Below are 21,687 nucleotides of genomic sequence, written 5' to 3'. Positions count from 1 at the left end.
GGAATTATATCGCCAGCCCATGACAACATTACTAAACATGAAGCTCACCTACAGCACAGAACAAGGATCGTTTCACAGCACAGGGCACACAGGAGCCAGGAACCACAAGCTGTGGTGAAAAGTCTCTCACGCAGCTGTGCTGTGTGCTGCAAACAACCACAGCAAAAATAAATCCCATGATCCTATGTGATATTCCAACCGACATTGCGTTCTACAGAGTTGCGTTGTGCTTCTGAAGTGCACAAATACACAAAAAAGGAAATTAAGATTCGCTGGAAAGGCTGCATCTGACGCATGGTGGGAAAGTTTGGCCCACTGCCAGAAAACGTTCAGTAAAGGTGTCCAGTGGCTGACAGCAGCATGCTCGTGCGCCCCGTGCACTTCTGCGCACATGCGCCTTGTGCACACACGTGCATGCTTAGTACTTATTCAGCTGTTATGAACACACACACACACACCTGAGTGATCATTTCATCATCTGTTCTACGCTCCCACACGCACGTGAGATCAGCAGCACTGGGAAGGGGAGGATGAGCATGGATGTGATTGCATGAGTGAGTGAGTGACCGCACCGATGCCGGCTTGGACACATATGGCGTGACTCCGGTCCATACATTGGTTGTACTGCAATGTCCAGTACCATCAGGTCCTGCACAGTAAAGTCACCAGTGTTAAATTAACACTGCCAGTGAACATATGGTCCCACCATGTGTTCATACACTGATGAATTTACTCCTACTCTGTCCCGTGTTTGACATCCAGACGTTTGGACACTGGGCAGTCTTCAGCACCTTTTACAGCCATCTGACAGCAGTCTGTGTCATCTTACTGTTGTCTAAAAACACTTTGGATGCCATCGAGCAGGTGTGGACGAGGTAGTCTGGATGGGATCCACCACAGTCTACACGCCTCTTTCCCTCCCAGCTGCATCCAGATTATGGCCATGTTGGACATACCGGGCTCGTTCCTGCACATTCTTGCCATGTGTGACGGGGGCTTTACATTTTTGACAGAATGTCTGCGTGGACTGACTGGTATCCTCATTGTATTCAGGAAAGTTGGGAGTTGCATGATGTGACAGGCAACGTCATCATGATCAAACTGTAATGACATCATTGTAAAAGCAAGAGAAAATGTATAAAATTCTTCTTTTTAACACCACACACACAAATGGGTATGTCTGTGTATGTGTGTGTCAGATAAAATGTGTTGATCTCAGGCAGCCACCCACAGCAGATGTGGTCTAGCTAACACTTTGGGTTCAGAGGTCACAGAGCTGCAGAGCTGCACATGCTCAGCCGGATAATAAGGGATTCTCCACTCTGCTGTGAGACACATGTACACACCCCTCAGTCCTCCACACACACACACACACACACACACATATACACACATATACACACACACACAAGCAATTGTGTGAACAAACACTGATCACTTAATTCTGAGGGGACTCCGGTTTAACTGGCTGAGTCTGTGATCGCACGTATCAATTCACATCACTGCTCCTGCTTCGTTTTTCACACTTTCTCAATGATAAATAGTCTTGACATATTAATGATAATTTTATTTGCATTGCCCTTTCCAAACAAGTGTTACAAAGTCGCTTTACATCATTGATGCAGTAAATGACACTTATTCCATAACAAAAGATTTAAAAACTGACATAAATGACAAAAATTAAGTATTCAGATAGATGAGAATGAAAACTAAATTTGTCAAATTTGAACAGGGGTACCAAAATAAAACATAGCTCAAGGGCACTCAGAGAGTCAGTCTGTCATATTTTTGCTTTGTCTGAGCTTCTTTATTTTATGTTTTATTTTGACATTTCTTTCCCATGTTTATGTTTCTCTCTGAAAAAAGTGCAACGATCAACAGCAAAAGACACTCCCTGATGCATGGCCTCCTGCTCTATCGAAGTGCAATGACATCCATCCATCCATCCATCCATCCATCCATCCATCCATCTATCTATCTATCTATCTATCTATCTATCTATCTATCTATCTATCTATCTATCTATCTATCTATCTATCTATCTATCTATCTATCCATCTATCCATCTATCTATCTATCTATCTATCTCATGAGTATGAATGTCATGGTAATTTTTGGGCCATTAATGATGTCTTTAAACAGGTCTTCGTACATATATCATTAATGACTTTAACAAGCAAGAACTGAGTGCACAAGTTTGAATTTATATGGGATCTTCTCGCATCCACACAGCATCAAATTTATACATACAGCCTCAAATACTGTATATTCACACATGTTCAGGTAAAGTGGTGCTGATGATTCTACAATGATTTACTTGACAAGACCAAGACCAAGTCCTTATGATCCAGTTTTTCATGATTAACTACACCTGGTAAAGTCCAAAGAACTAAGTGAAGATCTAAGAAGGAGAATTGCAGATTTACACAAGTTTGGAAGGTCTTTTGGAGCCATTTCTAAACAATTGCAGATTCCAAGATCAACCATTCAAACAACTGTACATAAGTGCCATTTAGTCAGATGTGTCACAGCTTTGCCATGTTCTGAAGGAAGACACAAACTGTCACCCGCAAGACTGAACCACCAAGGTTCAGTGCCTGCCATGAACTGGAAACTGCTGGAACACCAGTGTCACCGTCACCACTAAAGTGAGTTTTACATTGTCATGGACTGAGAGGGCACTGGCCTAGAAAGAAGACGCTGTTACACTGAAATTTGCAGCTGCCCACATGGACGAGTCAAATGTCTTCTGGAGAAAAGTTTTATGGGCAGATTGTTGGGAAAGTGTAGTGACACGGACCCACAACAGGGGGCGTAAATGAACAGACAATGGATAAGCCAAAATATAACAATTAAATGTTGCAAACTGTGCACAACGGAATACAGACAAATGCAGTTTGAGAATGATAGTCAGTTATACGAAAAGTGACGTGTGGGCAGACTCGAGGATAGAAGACGTCCGTCCAGAGAAGAGCCAGGTCCCACACGGCTTCCACCGCCAACGGATCTGAAGAACACCGGAGCTGACAAGTCCTGAATCTCTAGGTGGCCACCGTCTCCAGCTGTCAGACCTGGTACTGCTGGCAGGAAGCAGAGACAGGTAATGGTGGGTGTGTGGATACACACCCAGTAAATCCTCACTCACAGAAAACAGTTCCTCCGGGAGGGAGCACCTCCACCTCCGAAATAGGAACATGATAGCAGCTCCTGTTACCACTTATCTGGTTGGAGTGAGAGGCGAAGACGTCGGCACTCTCACTGACCGCCAACCCAGCTGACAGGGCACCACAGGACAATGGCTGCAAACAGATCACACGTAAGTCAACGTTCAGACACAGCAGAGAATATTACCTAGTTAGTAGATGAGATCTCGGCAGCGAGGTGGAGTTGCTGCCTGGCTTTTATGGTGCTATTGATGTGTGACAGCTGTCACTCCCGGTTGCTCCGGCGCCCTCTCGTGCCTGAAGCCCGCACTTCAGGCAGGGCGCCCTCTGGTGGTGGGCCAGCAGTACCTCCTCTTCAGCGGCCCACACAACACAGATGAGACAATAAATAAGCTTTTTGGCCACAGTGACAAGAGTTATGTTTAGAGGAGTAAAGGTGAGGCTTTCAAACCTAAGACCACTGGACCAGCTGTAAAGCTTGATGGTAGTACCATCATGCTCTGGGACTGATTTGCTGTCAGTGGTACTGCTGCATTGTACAAAGTGGATGGAATAATGAAGAAGGACAACTACCTTCAAAAAACATCTAGATGGTTGAAACTTGGCAACAATTGGGTGCAACAGGATACTAATCTCAAACGCACATCAAAACTGGTTGTGAGTTGGATGAAGCAGGTAAATATTAAGCTTCTGGAATGGCCTAGCCAAAACCCTCACCTCAACCCTACGGATTTTTGTGGACTATGTGTCAAAGATGGGTCCATGTCAGGAAACCAACCATTTTAAATGAACCCTATCAATTCTAACAAAAAGACTGATCACATATCAGCCAGAATTCTGCCGGAAGTGTGTTGATGGTGACCTAAAGCATCTGATTGAGGTGGAGCTTGCTTAGGGTCATTTAACCAAATTTGTATTATTGAGAGTATATGTATATATACACCCTCACTAATACATATACTAATACTAATCCACACAATGTTGACACTGTGTGGATTAGAGAAGATCAAAAATGAATTCAAACTTGTACCCCTAATTCTTGTTTTGTTTTATTTTTTGAGTTGCAAATGATGTTTGATGTATAGTGATTCCATCCTGGCCCAAGAATATACTGACTGCATGTAAAGCTCTGATCACAAAACATAACCTCCTCCAACTTCATTGGCAGAGGTAAAAAGGACAATATCAACAAACGGAAAAACAGAGACAGGAACGAATAAAAAAGGACAATAATGAAATCCAACAGTGGAGTTAGGAAAAAAACAAAAAATCAGAACTAGTTTGGACTGAGAAATATTTGCACTGGAGGCGATGTGCCTGCTGAGTTGTTGCTGCCTGAGGCAAAGCCCAGGCAAACTCCAGTATTGGCCAAGTCTCGGGCTCCCTCCTCGTCAACGCCATTTGACATGGCACTGACCGCCTCCTGCCCACAGCCACAATCAATGGTGCCAGATTTAATCTGCACAGGTCTTTAGGTCTGTGCTGTTTATTTGGGAGGCCATCAAACAAACCAACAGCTTTGCCCTACTGACGTGAAGTGAGCTAAACTTATGTGAGTTGGCTTTGATTCTAAAGATCTAATTCAAATGGTGAAGAACTGCTGCGCATGTGGCAGTGCGGTGAATTTTCATGTCACAACATGAGAATATATGGTTCCTCCAAGTCAACATTTGGGAGCTTGAACATTCATACCACGTGTCTGAATAAAGCAGCATGTCATAATCTCCACAACATTCTCCACAACTCTGCCAACATGAACGACGAGTCTCAAACCGAACCTGTCCTGGTTTTGTCCAGTGGATCAGGCAGAAGGTTTTCTGAACTCAAAGAGCACTGGAGCCGGCTTACAACAAAGAATCATCTCCCAGCTAATTTTGGACCGAGGAGCTATTTGTTCCACTCGGTCTGAGTTTCTGAGTTGGACTGTTTTAGTATTCTCCACATTAACAGGCTGATCATAAATCATTCCAGATAACAAATGGACTTATCCTCTGCAGATAGAGCTGCTCCTTGCATTGCCCAGAACAAGAAAAGCAAAGGTCAAATGATTAGTCTTGGTGAGTCTGTGCGTCTTTAATGATCGTGCCAAACCTTTGTGTGGTGCGCGTGCCTCCTCAGCACATGTAGCACTTATAAAAACACAGAGCAGAGAGATAAATGAACCGCAGCCTTCTCCTGCTGTCTTTGGCCGCCGCATAACCTCGTAATGATGACGGTGCAGAAATATGGCCATGCTGCAGATGTGACACTGTACGTACACAAAGACAATTACCACACTGAAATTAACGTGCTACGGTCCACTTTATTACAAACTACAGACAGGTGAAAGTACACAAACAGCAGACAACTGGAATCACACACTAACAGAACAGGATAGAAGTGATTGTTGCTCACAGTGCTTCAATCTGTTTCATTCTAATTATTTTCTGTGTTGTCACTATTTTTATTTTTCAGTTATTTTTGGTGATTCTTTTTTTTTTTCAAATATGTGTTACATTTGTGTTCATCAAACTCTGTAAGTGAGATAGAGTATCTCGTCAATAGTTTTACATCCTCATTGAAGACAACTTTGGATGCTGTAGCTCCTCTGAAAAAGAGAGCTTTAAATCAGAAGTGTCTGACTCCGTGGTATAACTCACAAACTCGTAGCTTAAAGCAGATAACCCGTAAGTTGGAGAGGAAATGGCGTCTCACTAATTTAGAAGATCTTCACTTAGCCTGGAAAAAGAGTCTGTTGCTCTATAAAAAAGCCCTCCGTAAAGCTAGGACATCTTTCTACTCATCACTAATTGAAGAAAATAAGAACAACCCCAGGTTTCTTTTCAGCACTGTAGCCAGGCCGACAAAGAGTCAGAGCTCTATTGAGCTGAGTATTCCATTAACTTTAACTAGTAATGACTTCATTACTTTCTTTGCTAACAAAATTTTAACTATTAGAGAAAAAATTACTCATAACCATCCCAAAGACGTATTGTTAACTTTGGCTGCTTTCAGTGATGCCGGTATTTGGTTAGACTCTTTCTCTCCGATTGTTCTGTCTGAGTTATTTTCATTAGTTACTTCATCCAAACCATCAACATGTCTATTAGACTCCATTCCTACCAGGCTGCTCAAGGAAGCCCTACCATTATTTAATGCTTCAATCTTAAATATGATCAATCTATCTTTGTTAGTTGGCTATGTACCACAGGCTTTTAAGGTGGCAGTAATTAAACCATTACTTAAAAAGCCATCACTTGACCCAGCTATCTTAGCTAATTATAGGCCAATCTTCAACCTTCTTTTTCTCTCAAAAATTCTTTTGAGTCTATTTGAAGAGTTTCAGTCAGGTTTTAGAATTCATCATAGTACAGAAACAGCATTAGTGAAGGTTACAAATGATCTTCTTATGGCCTCGGACAGTGGACTCATCTCTGTGCTTGTTCTGTTAGACCTCAGTGCTGCTTCTGATACTGCTGACCATAAAATTTTATTACAGAGATTAGAGCATGCCATAGGTATTAAAGGCACTGCGCTGCGGTGGTTTGAATCAATGTCTAATACATTACAATTTGTTCATGTAAATGGGGAATCTTCTTCACAGACTAAAGTTAATTATGGAGTTCCACAAGGTTCTGTGCTAGGACCAATTTTATTCACTTTATACATGCTTCCCTTAGGCAGTATTATTAGACGGTATTGCTTAAATTTTCATTGTTACGCAGATGATACCCAGCTTTATCTATCCATGAAGCCAGAGGACACACACCAATTAGCTAAACTGCAGGATTGTCTTACAGACATAAAGACATGGATGACCTCTAATTTCCTGCTTTTAAACTCAGATAAAACTGAAGTTATTGTACTTGGCCCCACAAATCTTAGAAACATGGTGTCTAACCAGATTCTTACTCTTGATGGCATTACCCTGACCTCTAGTAATACTGTGAGAAATCTTGGAGTCATTTTTGATCAGGATATGTCATTCAAAGCGCATATTAAACAAATATGTAGGACTGCTTTTTTGCATTTACGCAATATCTCTAAAATTAGAAAGGTCTTGTCTCAGAGTGATGCTGAAAAACTAATTCATGCATTTATTTCCTCTAGGCTGGACTATTGTAATTCATTATTATCAGGTTGTCCTAAAAGTTCCCTAAAAAGCCTTCAGTTAATTCAAAATGCTGCAGCTAGAGTGCTAACGGGGACTAGAAGGAGAGAGCATATCTCACCCATATTGGCCTCTCTTCATTGGCTTCCTGTTAATTCTAGAATAGAATTTAAAATTCTTCTTCTTACTTATAAGGTTTTGAATAATCAGGTCCCATCTTATCTTAGGGACCTCGTAGTACCATATCACCCCAATAGAGCGCTTCGCTCTCACACTGCAGGCTTACTTGTAGTTCCTAGGGTTTGTAAGAGTAGAATGGGAGGCAGAGCCTTCAGCTTTCAGGCTCCTCTCCTGTGGAACCAGCTCCCAATTCAGATCAGGGAGACAGACACCCTCTCTACTTTTAAGATTAGGCTTAAAACTTTCCTTTTTGCTAAAGCTTATAGTTAGGGCTGGATCAGGTGACCCTGAACCATCCCTTAGTTATGCTGCTATAGACGTAGACTGCTGGGGGGTTCCCATGATGCACTGTTTCTTTCTCTTTTTGCTCTGTATGCACCACTCTGCATTTAATCATTAGTGATCGATCTCTGCTCCCCTCCACAGCATGTCTTTTTCCTGGTTCTCTCCCTCAGCCCCAACCAGTCCCAGCAGAAGACTGCCCCTCCCTGAGCCTGGTTCTGCTGGAGGTTTCTTCCTGTTAAAAGGGAGTTTTTGCTTCCCACTGTAGCCAAGTGCTTGCTCACAGGGGGTCGTTTTGACCGTTGGGGTTTTACATAATTATTGTATGGCCTTGCCTTACAATATAAAGCGCCTTGGGGCAACTGTTTGTTGTGATTTGGCGCTATATAAAAAAATTGAATTGAATTGAATCATTTATTCTGCCCAGTGCTGCATCTAGTTATTCTGTGTATATCAGGGGTTTTCAAAGTGTGGGAGAGTGAGCCCCCCTCAGAAAACAAATTCAATTCAACAATTTCAACATCTTTGTGTGTTTCTTTTTATTTATTTATTTTTTTACACATCTTAAACACAATTTACGAGGTCTGTGATAAAACTAACGTACCTTTTTATTTTTTCAAAAACTATATGGATTTGAATCACGTGCGATTACATCAGACAACCTTGAACCCTCGTGCGCATGCGTGAGTTTTTTCATGCCTGTCGGTTACGTCATTCACCTGTGGGCTGGCTTTGAGTGAGGAGTGGTCCACCCCTCCCGTCGGAATCTCTTTGTCTGACAACTTCCTGAGAGACTGACGCTTTGCTTGATCAAAATTTTTTCAAAAACTGTGAGGCACATTGAAGTGGACATCATTCGAGAAATTCAGCTGGTTTTCTGTGAAAATTTTAACGGCTGATGAGAGATTATGGACTGTTGCTGTTGCTTTAAGGACTGCCCATGGAGCTGGACATCGCGACGCGCCCTGAGCCGCCGCTGTCTGCCTGTTTCGAGCTGAAAGCTTCCAAATTTAAGCCTCTGTTGACCCAGGACGTCGTGACAGAACAGAGAACTTTCAGAAGAGGTCGGGATCAACAGTTTATCCGGACATTCCACTGTTAAAGGAGATTTTATTAATGAAAGACGTGCGGACGGGTCCGCGCGTCGGGACGCAGCCGGCGCAGTGCGGCGGCACAGGAAAAACACCTCCGTGTTGATAACCATTTGTAAAAACCAGGCGGCTTTTGATGGCTTTCAGTTGAGTGAGTATCTGAGAAATTGTTTAACAGCTTGACATGTTCCAACTTGTCCTTAAGGCTTCCAACGGAGGTGTTTTTCCTGTGGCAGCGCGCGGCGCCGGCTGCGTCCTGACGCGCGGACCCGTCCGCACTTTCTTTCATTACAAAATCTCCTTTAACATTGGAATGTCCGGATAAACTGCTGATCCCGATCTCTTCTGAAAGTTCTCTGTTCTCTCACGACATCCTGGGTCAACAGAGGCTTAAATTTGGAAGCTTTCAGCTTGAAACAGGCAGACAGCGGCGGCTCAGGGCGCGTCTCGACGTCCCGCTACGTGGGCAGTCCTTAAAGCGACAGCAACAGTCCGTAAACTCTCATCAGCTGTCAAAATTTTCACAGAAAACCAGCTGAATTTCTCGAATGATGTCCAGTTCGATGTGCCTCACAGTTTTTGAAAAAATTTTGATCAAGCAAAGCGTCAGTCTCTCAGGAAGTTCTCAGACAAAGAGATTCCGACGGGAGGGGTGGACCACTCCTCACTCAAAGCCAGCCCACAGGCGAATGATGTAAAAAACAGGCGTGAAAAAACTCTCGCCCACGAGGGTTCAAGCTTGTCTGATGTAATCGCACGTGCTTCAAATCCATATAGTTTTTGAAAAAAATAAAAGGTCCGATACTTTTCTAACAGACCTCGTAAACATATTTGTGCATTTTTAAGGAACTGTCTAAGTGTTTACACATATTACAAGCCTTTGTAAACATTTTAAACGTGTTTTTAAAGAACTTTCTATTCTTCTGTTTTTATCTTTTGTCATATTTTAAACATTGTTTTTTAAACATCTAAACATCTCTGTGTGTTTTTAAATGTCTGGCATAACACATTTTAATATAAATAATAACAGATGGGTATTGATAAGATTTTATCAGTATCAATGCCATTATCGATTCCACTTATCAATCTGATTCCTTATCGATTCCCTTATCAATATCTCCTATGAATTTTCTGTGTCCTAAAAGTAGGCTTTACAGGTTTTCTATGTCAATAACATTTTATTGCGTCTTAAAGTAAGTAATATATGAATTTGGTCACTGGATCCTTGATCTCTGGACATAAATAAAAATAAACAAAATCTGTAGTTTTTGTCAAAAGTATTTCCTTTCAGACATTAATGGCATGAATGTCACTCCATACCTCTGAAGTGAGCTCTTATAGCCGGCTGCACGTCAACATCAATGTAATTCATAAAGAATGCAGAACGTCTCATTTTGGGACGAAAAAAATGTTTTAGCCTGTTGTAGTTTGTTGTCTGTGTTACAACATTTGGGAAGAGGTGACATTTGATTTAAATGGTGATTCGCTTTGAAGGTATTAGTTCTGGCCAGACTCTAACTTGACTCGGCAGAGAGCAGCGCAGTGTTTGGAGCTGTGTGAAAGGAATGAAGGATGATTCTTGTTTCTTGACCGCAACAAGACAAGAGTTCCAGTTAGTGACAAGTAACCCACGATTCTTATCGATCTTTAAATGGCTTTGAGAGGGGTTAAGAAGTGGACTTGTCGCTTCTGAAAAGCAGCAAAGCAGTGAACCAACAAAGCAGCGGATCAGAGCATTTCTTCATTGTTTCAAGCTTCAAAGTGGAGCCCTTACAGAAGTGGTTGATTACAGACCCGCTGCAGGGTCTGTAATCAACATAAAGAAATAATTATTTTCCCAATGAAACACCCTCAAAAACAACGGCCGCTCTGAAGGACCAATAAGGGATCGTTAAGCAAAGAGGCTGTTGATGTCCGTGGATTGTATCATTTCTTAATGATTCTCAAAAAGAACTATTTCATGATACCCAAACTGTGAGGCGTGCCTCAGTTTGAAAACCACTGGTGTATATTGTATCTTTATACATTACTCATAACCATCCCAAAGACATATCGTTATCTTTGGCTGCTTTCAGTGATGCCGGTATTTGGTTAGACTCTTTCTCTCCGATTGTTCTGTCTGAGTTATTTTCATTAGGTACTTCATGCAAACCATCAACATGTCTATTAGACCCCATTCCTACCAGGCTGCTCAAAGAAGCCCTACCATTAATTAATGCTTTGATCTTAAATATGATCAATCTATCTTTATTAGTTGGCTATGTACCACAGGCTTTTAAGGTGGCAGTAATTAAACCATTACTTAAAAAGCCATCACTTGACCCAGCTATCTTAGCTAATTATAGGCCAATCTCCAACCTTCCTTTTCTCTCAAAAATTCTTGAAAGGGTAGTTGTAAAACAGCTAACTGATCATGATTACTATGATTCATCATAGTACAGAAACAGCATTAGTGAAGGTTACAAATGATCTTCTTTTGGCCTCAGACAGTGGACTCATCTCTGTGCTTGTCCTGTTAGACCTCAGTGCTGCTTTTGATACTGTTGACCATAAAATTTCATTACAGAGATTAGAGCATGCCATAGGTATTAAAGGCACTGTGCTGCGGTGGTTTGAATCATATTTATCTAATAGATTACAATTTGTTCATGTAAATGGGGAATCTTCTTCACAGACTAAGGTTAATTATGGAGTTCCACAAGGTTCTGTGCTAGGACCAATTTTATTCACTTTATACATGCTTCCCTTAGGCAGTATTAGACAGCATTGCTTAAATTTTCATTGTTACGCAGATGATACCCAGCTTTATCTATCCATGAAGCCAGAGGACACACACCAATTAGCTAAACTGCAGGATTGTCTTACAGACATAAAGACATGGATGACCTCTAATTTCCTGCTTTTAAACTCAGATAAAACTGATTGTACTTGGCCCCACAAATCTTAGAAACATGGTGTCTAGCCAGATCCTTACTCTGGATGGCATTACCCTGACCTCCAGTAATACTGTGAGAAATCTTGGAGTCATTTTTGATCAGGATATGTCCTTCAATGCACATATTAAGCAAATATGTAGGACTGCTTTTTTGCATTTGCGCAATATCTCTAAAATTAGAAAGGTCTTGTCTCAGAGTGATGCTGAAAAACTAATTCATGCATTTATTTCCTCTAGGCTGGACTATTGTAATTCATTATTATCAGGTTGTCCTAAAAGTTCCCTGAAAAGCCTTCAGTTAATTCAAAATGCTGCAGCTAGAGTACTGACAGGGACTAGAAGGAGATAGCATATCTCACCCATATTGGCCTCTCTTCATTGGCTTCCTGTTAATTCTAGAATAGAATTTAAAATTCTTCTTCTTACTTATAAGGTTTTGAATAATCAGGTCCCATCTTATCTTAGGGACCTCATAGTACCATATCACCCCAATAGAGCGCTTCGCTCTCAGACTACAGGCTTACTTGTAGTTTACTTGTAGGGTTTTTAAGAGTAGAATGGGAGGCAGAGCCTTCAGCTTTCAGGCTCCTCTCCTGTGGAACCAGCTCCCAATTCGGATCAGGGAGACAGAGACCCTCTCTACTTTTAAGATTAGGCTTAAAACTTTCCTTTTTGCTAAAGCTTATAGTTAGGACTGGATCAGGTGAACCTGTACCATCCCTTAGTTATGCTGCTGTAGACGTAGACTGCTGGGGGGTTCCCATGATGCACTGAGTGTTTCTTTCTCTTTTTGCTCTGTATGCACCACTCTGCATTTAATCATTAGTGACTGATCTCTGCTCCCCTCCACAGCATGTCTTTTTCCTGGTTCTCTCCCTCAGCCCCAACCAGTCACAGCAGAAGACTGCCCCTCCCTGAGCCTGGTTCTGCTGGAGGTTTCTTCCTGTTAAAAGGGAGTTTTTCCTTCCCACTGTCGCCAAGTGCTTGCTCACAGGGGGTCGTTTTGACCGTTGGGGTTTTTCGGTAATTATTGTATGGCTTTGCCTTACAATATAAAGCACCTTGGGGCAACTGTTTGTAGTGATTTGGTGCTATATAAATAAAATTGATTTGATTTGATACATGTCATTTGAATCTTCAAACTTCCACCAAATAACCTTTCTTGTACACATGTACTTGGTTATTAGAAGCTTTGGATACTGGTTCATTCTCTTTCTATAACCCTTTACTTCAATCATGGGTCATTGGGGGGCTGGAGCATATCCCAGCAGTCATGATGTGTGAAGCAAGGTTCACCCTGGACATGAGATTGGTTCATCACAAGATCACATATAGACAAAAAAACATATTCACATACCTACGGTCAATTTAGAGTCACCAAATCACCTAACTTGCATTTCTGTGGAAGTGGGAGGAAGCGGGAGTACCCAGAGGGAAACCGCACAAACGCAGAAAGAACATACAAATTCCATACTGAAAAGCCCAGACAGGAAGCGATCCCATGACCTTCCTGCTGTGAGGAAACAGTACTAACCACTAAGCTGCTGTGCTTCCTCAAAAGATCAATAAATAAAAAAATACTGCTACTACAAGGCCATGTCAGGTCTGAGAGCATGTGCTGGTGCTGTGCGTTGCTGCATTTATGACAATAAGGAGCTGCTTGAGATCGCTACTCCAACAACTGATCCTGTCCCACCTTCCAAAAATAACCATATACCATATTTTCTGGAGTATATGTTTTTGTTTTTTTGCTTTTTCTAATTTGTAAGGTCCTGCAACTTATACTCCATTACAACCTATATCCCAAAAGAAGCATGTGTCCAATAGTAATAATACAAATAATGAATGATAATTACGACAACAACAACAGTAATGCTGTGGTTCAGCAGTCCTTTTATCAAAATTGCATCAAATAAAATACAGCATATCGTCTAAGAAACATGAATTTGTCCATCTTGCCTATTTTTGGAATTTAAAAGTCATTAAGTTAGGTAACAGCACAGGATGTGGTGTGCCCATTGGCTACACTGAGTTTCTGTCCATTGTTCATCACATCCAGGGAAATGTTGTGTTACAAAGTGAGCTCCAGACAGCTGCTTGCTGGGGTTCTCAACACTGAGGGAATTGCCTGCTGCATCATGTCCATGGGTACACACCCCATGATGCTTCCTCACAATGCAAATTATATTTTTCATCTGAATCTCAATAAGTAACCATTTGTGTGATACAGAATCATTCCAGTTGTACCAAAGGATTCCATAAGGAGACCTAATCCAAAAGGCATCCATGCATTACCTAATGTCATTGGTTAAGGGATTTCACACAGCATGCATTCATGGCAATAAACATGTTGCGGGTGTCTCTAAAACCCATTATTTTCATTGAAAAGCATTGCATTTTTGACATGGCGCATTAAAATCCGAGCTACCATGACGCTCTGCCGCGTCACTTCGTGCTGCTTGTTGTCAGGGTATTTATCAGAGGATTTATCTGTATTACCATATTATCATGGCTGTTAGCCCCTGCCCAGATGGCTGCAGTACACATCAGCGTGACGTGCACTGCCTGTGATCATGGTGTAATGTAAAGCATGAGCATGACATCACAGATCCATTGTCAGTCCACTGCCTGTGTCAGAGGATTTATCCCCATCCAGGCAGCCGCAGTGTGCATAACCACGTCACAGAGACGCACTGACATGCAATGCTTGTGATCACGGTGTAACGTCCAGCATGAGCATGATATCACAGATCTATTGATAGTTCACCTCATGTGTCAGAGGATTTATCTGTATTATCATATTATCATGGCTGTTAGATCCTGTCCAGATGGCTGCAGTACACATCAGCGAGACGTGGAGTGCCTGTGATCATGGTGTAATGTGCAGCATGAGCATGACATCATAGATCCATTGTCAGTCCACTGCATGTGTCAGAGGATTTATCTGTATTATAATGTTATCATGGCTGTTACACCCCATCCAGATGGCCGCAGTGCACATGACCATATCACAGAGAAGCACTGACATGCAATACTTGTGATCATGGTGTAACATCCAGTATGAGCATGATATCACAGATCCATTGATAGTTCACCTCGTGTCAGAGGATTTATCTGTATTATAATGTTATCATGGGTGTTAGATCTGTCCAGATGGCCACGTTGCACATCAGTCAGCCATGGAGACGTGCTGACTTGCTGTGACACACGATGTATTCAGTGTGTTTCTGCAATGTTCGCTTCTAGTGCTCATAATGATTGCATGCCACAGACTTTGCACATAATATTTCCTTTGTGCACCCTGTACAGGATGCACAGGGCGGGTCTGGTCCATCTGTGGCACAATCAGACTGCTCTGAATGCTGGTGGGTTGCAACTAGGAAGCCAGTTCTAATGCCATTTGAGAAAGCAGTCACACAGCAGTTCGACCGCTGTATGAGTATACCTCAGTTTGAATGCAGCACAACAGTAGTGTGCCTGTTCTTCAGTGATGTGCCTGTTCTCTGCATTTGTGCTGGCCATGCAAATTTTGCATATTTTCCTATGTGCTGCTCGGATGCTGTCTGAGGATTTACAATTGAGTTCAACTGCAGGATGAATTGCACGAATGACGTTCGAATGTCCATTTGTACGGCAGTAAGAATGCGGTACGACTGCAACTCCACCATCGTTCAAATGTTTTCCAGCTTGAGCGATGCACAAATATGTCAGCTGCTGTAGGAATGCTGTATGAGGTGTTTGAGTGCAGTTCGAATGCAGCACGAATCGCAGGAATGCCGTTCAAATGAGCATTTGGACAGCATTCCTGCTCATTCATACTCTAGTGTGACGGGTATTAATGTTGTAATTGTTGTAGTTGTTCTACCCAGGTTCGTGCCATGAACAGCGGCAGCTGTCTGTCGTTCTGCCCAGTTTTGCAGTGTGGTCGGTCTCAAGGTCTGATGAGTTCTCCATCGTCTCAGGGTCAGTCTGAACAGTCGCTGAAAAAAGCTTCTTGCAGCAGGGTGATTGGGTGACCTGTGCTTCTGCTTTTATTTGATGTTATGACTGGCAGACTTTCGCTTTTTCCTGCGACTCTATGATTCCCACTGTTGGAGTTGTCTGGGCCCTCAAAAAGCCAGATAGTGATGTAGAAATCACTGCTCCTCTTGCTGCATCCAACACAATACGTCCAACATGTTCAACTTGAGGGGAGGCATCAAAATATGCAAGTAACACATGCAGGGTGAAAGGCACGTTAGTGTCAAAGTCCCACAACCATACAGAAAGACGGGAGGCACCAGAACCTGAAAGACTTGGACCTTTTCTTCACCTGCCAAGATATCAGCATCACTGCACAGCTCTGTCCAGTGACATCATGAATCTATAAGATCCTTGTAGGCACCTCTTGAGCTCAAATCCAAGCACCAAGAGCCATGAACATGAAATGATGGGACGTTACACCGTCACTGATACATGTAGTTATTGTACATATCACATGATGGTAAATGGACTGCATTTATATAGCGCTTTTCCATCTGCATCAATTATGCCTCACAATCACCCATTCACACAACCACACTCACACACTGATGTCAGGGTGCTGCCATGCAAAGTGTTCACTACACAGCATGAGAAACTAGGGGTTTAAGGACCTTGCCCAAGGGCCCTTAGCGATTTTCTGGTCATGCTGGGGTTTGAACCGAGGATCCTCTGGTCTGAATCCCAAAGCTTCTCCACTTGACCATCATCACCCACAACATTGCATAACGGCTGACTGGATCCTTGTCCTTGGTGGTTTGTACAGTAGTGTTCAGAATAATAGTAGTGCTATGTGACTAAAAAGATTAATCCAGGTTTTGAGTATATTTCTTACTGTTACATGGGAAACAAGGTACCAGTAGATTCAGTAGAGTCTCACAAATCCAACAAGACCAAGCATTCATGATATGCACACTCTTAAGGCTATGAAATTGGGCTATTAGTAAAAAAAAAGAAAAGTAGAAAAGGGAGTGTTCACAATAATAGTCGTGTGGCATTCAGTCAGTGAGTTTGTCAATTTTGTGGAACAAACAGGTGTGAATCAGGTGTCCCCTATTTAAGGATGAAGCCAGCACCTGTTGAACATGCTTTTCTCTTTGAAAACCTGAGTTCAGCGTAGTTTGATTAAAAAGTTGATTGGAGAGGGGAAAACTTATACGCAGGTGAAAAAAATTATAGGCTGTTCATCTACAATGATCTCCAATGCTTTAAAATGGACAAAAAAAACCAGAGACGCGTGGAAGAAAATGGAAAACAACCATCAAAATGGATAGAAGAATAACCAGAATGGCAAAGGCTCACCCATTGATCAGCTCCAGGATGATCAAAGACAGTCTGGAGTTACCTGTAAGTGCTGTGACAGTTAGAAGACACCTGTGTGAAGCTAATTTATGTGCAAGAATCCCCTGCAAAGTCCCTCTGTTAAATAAAAGACGTGCAGAAGAGGTTATAATTTGCCAAAGAACACATCAACTGGCCTAAAAAGAAATGGAGGAATATTTTGTGGACTGATGAGAGTAAAATTATTCTTTTTGGGTCCAAGAGCCACAGACAGTTTGTGAGACAACCCCCAAATTCTGAATTCAAGCCACAGTTCACAGTGAAGACAGTGAAGCATGGTGGTGCAAGCATCATGATATGGGCATGTTTCTCCTACTATGGTGTTGGGCCTATATATCGCATACCAGGTATCATGGATCAGTTTGGATATGTCAAAATACTTGAAGAGGTCATGTTGCCTTATGCTGAAGAGGACATGCCCTTGAAATGGGTGTTTCAACAAGACAGTGACCCCAAGCACACAAGTAAATGAGCAAAATCTTTGTTCCAAACCAACAAAATTAATGTTTTGGAGTGGCCTGCCCAATCCCTGGACCTAAATCCAATTGAGAACTTGTGGGGTGACATCAAAAAAGCTGTTTCTGAAGCAAAACCAAGAAATGTGAATGAATTTTGGAATGTTGTTAAAGAATCTTGGAGTGGAATAACAGCTGAAAGGTGCCACAAGTTGGTTGACTCCATGCCTTGCAGATGGGAAGAAATCATGAAAAACTGTGGTTATACAACTAAATGCTATCCATCCATCCATCCATCCATCCATCCATCCATTTTCTTCCGCTTTATCCGGAGTTGGGTTGCGGGGGCAGCAGCTCAAGCAAAGCAGCCCAGACGTCCCGATCCACACACACTTCCCCCAGCTCCTCCGGGGGAACCCCAAGGCGTTCCCAAGCCAGTCGAGAGATGTAGTCCCTCCAGCGTGTCCTGGGTCTTCCCCGGGGCCTCCTCCCAATGGGACGTGCCCGGAACACCTCTCCAGCGAGGCGTCCATGGGGCATCCGGAAAAGATGCCCGAGCCACCTCAACTGACTCCTTTCGATGTGGAGGAGCAACGGCTCGACTCCGAGCTCCTCCTGAGTGACCGAGCTCCTCACCCTATCTCTAAGGGAGCACCCAGCCACCCAGCGGAGGAAACTCATCTCGGCCGCTTGTACTCGTGATCTCGTTCTTTTGGTCATGAGCCAAATCTCATGACCATAGGGGAGGATCGGAACGTAGATCGATCGGTAAATCGAGAGCTTTGCTGAAGAAGGAGTCCTACTTATCTTTGTTGGTAGGTGGGACCCCAGAGGCAGCTGACAGGTACCAGCAGGCCAAGCGTGCCGCAGCCCGTGTGGTCGCAGAGGCAAAAACCCGGGTCTGGGAGGAGTTCGGGGAGGCTATAGAGGAGGACTATCGGTCGGCCTCGAAGAGATTCTGGCAAACTGTCCGACACCTCAGGAGGCGGAAGCAGCTCTCCACTAGCACTGTTTATGGTGCGGGTGGGGAGCTGTTAACCCTGACTGGGGATGTTGTCGGGCAGTGGAAGGAGTACTTTGAGGATCTCCTCAATCCCATCATCACGTCTTCCGAAGAGGAAGCAGAGACTGGGGACTCAGAGGCGGACTCATCCATTACCCAGGCCGAAGTCACCGAGGTGGTTAGAAAGCTCATCGGTGGCAAGGTTCCTGGGGTGGATGAAATCCATCCTGAGTACCTTAAATCTCTGGATGTTGTGGGACTGTCTTGGCTGACACGCCTCTGCAACATCGTGTGGCAATTGGGGACAGTGCTTCTGGATTGGCAGACCGGGGTGGTGGTCCCTCTGTTTAAGAAGGGGGACCGGAGGGTGTGTTCCAACTATAGGGGATCACACTCCTCAGCCTACCTGGTAAGGTCTATTCCAGAGTACTGGAGAGGAGAATTCGACCGATGGTCGAACCTCGGATTCATGAGGAGCAGTGTGGTTTTCATCCTGGTCGCAGCACACTGGACCAGCTCTACACGCTCCATCGGGTGCTCAAGGGTTCATGGGAGTTTGCCCAACCAGTCCACATCTGTTTTGTGGATCTGGAGAAGGCGTTCGACCGTGTCCCTCGGGGCACCCTGTGGGGAGTGCTCCGGGTGTATGGGGTCTGGGGTCCTTTGCTAAGGGCTATCCGGTCCCTGTACGACCGCAGCAGGAGCTTGGTTCGCATTACCGGTAGTAAGTCAAACCTGTTTCCAGTGACGTTGGTCTCCGCCAGGGCTGCCCTTTGTCACCGGTTCTGTTCATTATTTTTATGGACAGAATTTCTAGGCGCAGCCAGGGTGTAGAGGGGGTCTGGTTTGGGAACCACAGAATCTTGTCTCTGCTGTTTGCGGACGATGTGGTTCGTCTGGCTTCATCAAATCAGGACCTTCAGCGTGTACTGGGGTGGTTTGCAGCCGAGTGTGAAGCGTCCGGGTTGAAAATCAGCACCTCCAAATCAGAGTCCATGGTTCTGGACCGGAAAAAGGTGCTTTGCCCTCTTCAGGTCGGTGGAGTGTCCTTGCCTCAAGTGGAGGAGTTTAAGTATCTCGGGGTCTTGTTCACAAGTGAGGGACGGATGGAACTAAATACTAGTTTAGTGATTCACAGGATTGCTAAAAAAAAAAAAAAAAGAAGCAGTTTGAACATATTAGTTTTGAGTTTGTAGCATCAACAGCAGATGCTACTATTATTGTTAACACCCCCTTTTCTACTTTTTTTTTACTAATAGCCCAATTTCATAGCCTTAATTGATTTGTGAGAATCTACTGAATCTACTGGTACCTTGTTTCCCATGTAACAATAAGAAATATACTCAAAACCTGGATTAATCTTTTTAATCACATAGCACTACGATTATTCTGAACACTACTGTATGTCACATGACATGGATTTTACCATTTTATCATTCGTATTGTATTTGGATTGTACCATTTGCCGTTGTGTTTCACTGACTGTGCAAAAGTTCTTTTTTAGCGTGCAATTTAGCGTGCAATTTTGCAATTTTGTGCTGTATGAAATGTGCTATTGCATGGCCCAACCACATGCTCACACTACCAGAGGCGGTGTTTAGCTAAACATGGTAGAGTTTGTTTTGCTGGCACACAACAATTTAAAGGAGCTAATTTACACTGCTAATTACTCTATCACAAAAAACAAATCTACCACGCCATAAGCCATCTGGAGGCATGAAGATCTGTTAGGATGAAAAGCTTCTGACGCCATTTTCACTGGAGGGAGGTTGGATGATGTTGAAATTGAGGATGGCCCATTGGCTGTTCCAGCAATATCAAAGATTTTGTGTCTCCTACCGACACCTCGCGTGGAATGTCTCAAACATAAACCTACTTCCAGGCATGTTATAAATGCTACTCTGGAACCACCTCTAAACCCAAACAGTCCAACCGTCAACCCCACGGAGGTCCTTAGTTTGGGTCTCATTAACATAAGATCACTATCCTCAAAATCATCACTGATTAATGATTTAATTATGGATCATCACTTAGATACGATTGGGTTATGTGAAACCTTGCTTAAACCTACAGCTGTCCTCCCCTTAAATGAGGCCTGCCCACCTGCATACACATTTAGTCACATCCCTTGTGATGCGAAACAAGGTCGGGGTGTTGCTTTTATTTATAAATCTAGGTTTAGTTTATTAGCTGTTGGGGGTCACAAATATAACTCATTTGAGCATCTGATTTTCCTCTCTGCCCACGATGCTACGTATTGCCAAGGTCAGAAGAATAAAAATCCTGTGCACTGGCAACATTTCCTCTATGTTCGTTTTGTAAATTGTTTTGTAATTTGTGTTTGTAGCATGGCCCAAGCAGAGGGTCACCCCTTTGAGTCTGGTCAGCTTGAGGTTTCTTTCCTTACCACTGTTGGTAAGGTTAGACCTTACTTGTGTGAAATGCCTTGAGGCAACCTTGTGATTTGGCGCTATATAGATGAAAATAAATTTAAAAATAAATTAAATTGAAATTGAAAATTTGATGAAAAATGGGACGGACCATTCAACTCGGCTTTTCGTCATTGAATGGTACATTCCAGCTTTCACCTAACGAAATATTTGTACCATTGAACTTGTAAACATTAATTATTTGTATACTATAGACGTATATAAGCAATATACTCTTCACTTGTTTTTCTTATTTACATGTCCTGCTAAGATATCCACAGCAAATCCTGTTGTGAGCTCTGTAAGTTCCACCCATGACAACATGATGGCAGTGATACACTCAGTTATTAAGTGCTGTTCAGAAACAAAGAAGAAATTTATTCCCTCTACTCTCAACACAGATATTTTACTGGTGGCTTCACACTGAGCTGTGCCAATGGAGATGTGGTCTGATACTTCTGTTGGAACATCTATGAAGCAGGCCTGTCAGGAGCTTGTGGTTGGTCATTATGTCCCACCATCAGAAGATCACCACAAACATCAAGAAGCTGATGACAACATCCATACACACTTCAGCAGAGTAAAGATGAAGGAACAGGATAGCTTTGTTACTTAAAAAATCACTGATTGCTTTATCCTCACTTATTCCGTGTCTTCATGCTCAACTTCCAAACTATTTACTCTGTTTCGATCCCCA

Source organism: Thalassophryne amazonica, chromosome 18 (genome assembly GCF_902500255.1).
Source record: "Thalassophryne amazonica chromosome 18, fThaAma1.1, whole genome shotgun sequence".
In the NCBI taxonomy this organism is placed as follows: domain Eukaryota; kingdom Metazoa; phylum Chordata; class Actinopteri; order Batrachoidiformes; family Batrachoididae; genus Thalassophryne; species Thalassophryne amazonica.
This window is presented reverse-complemented; position numbering follows the sequence as displayed.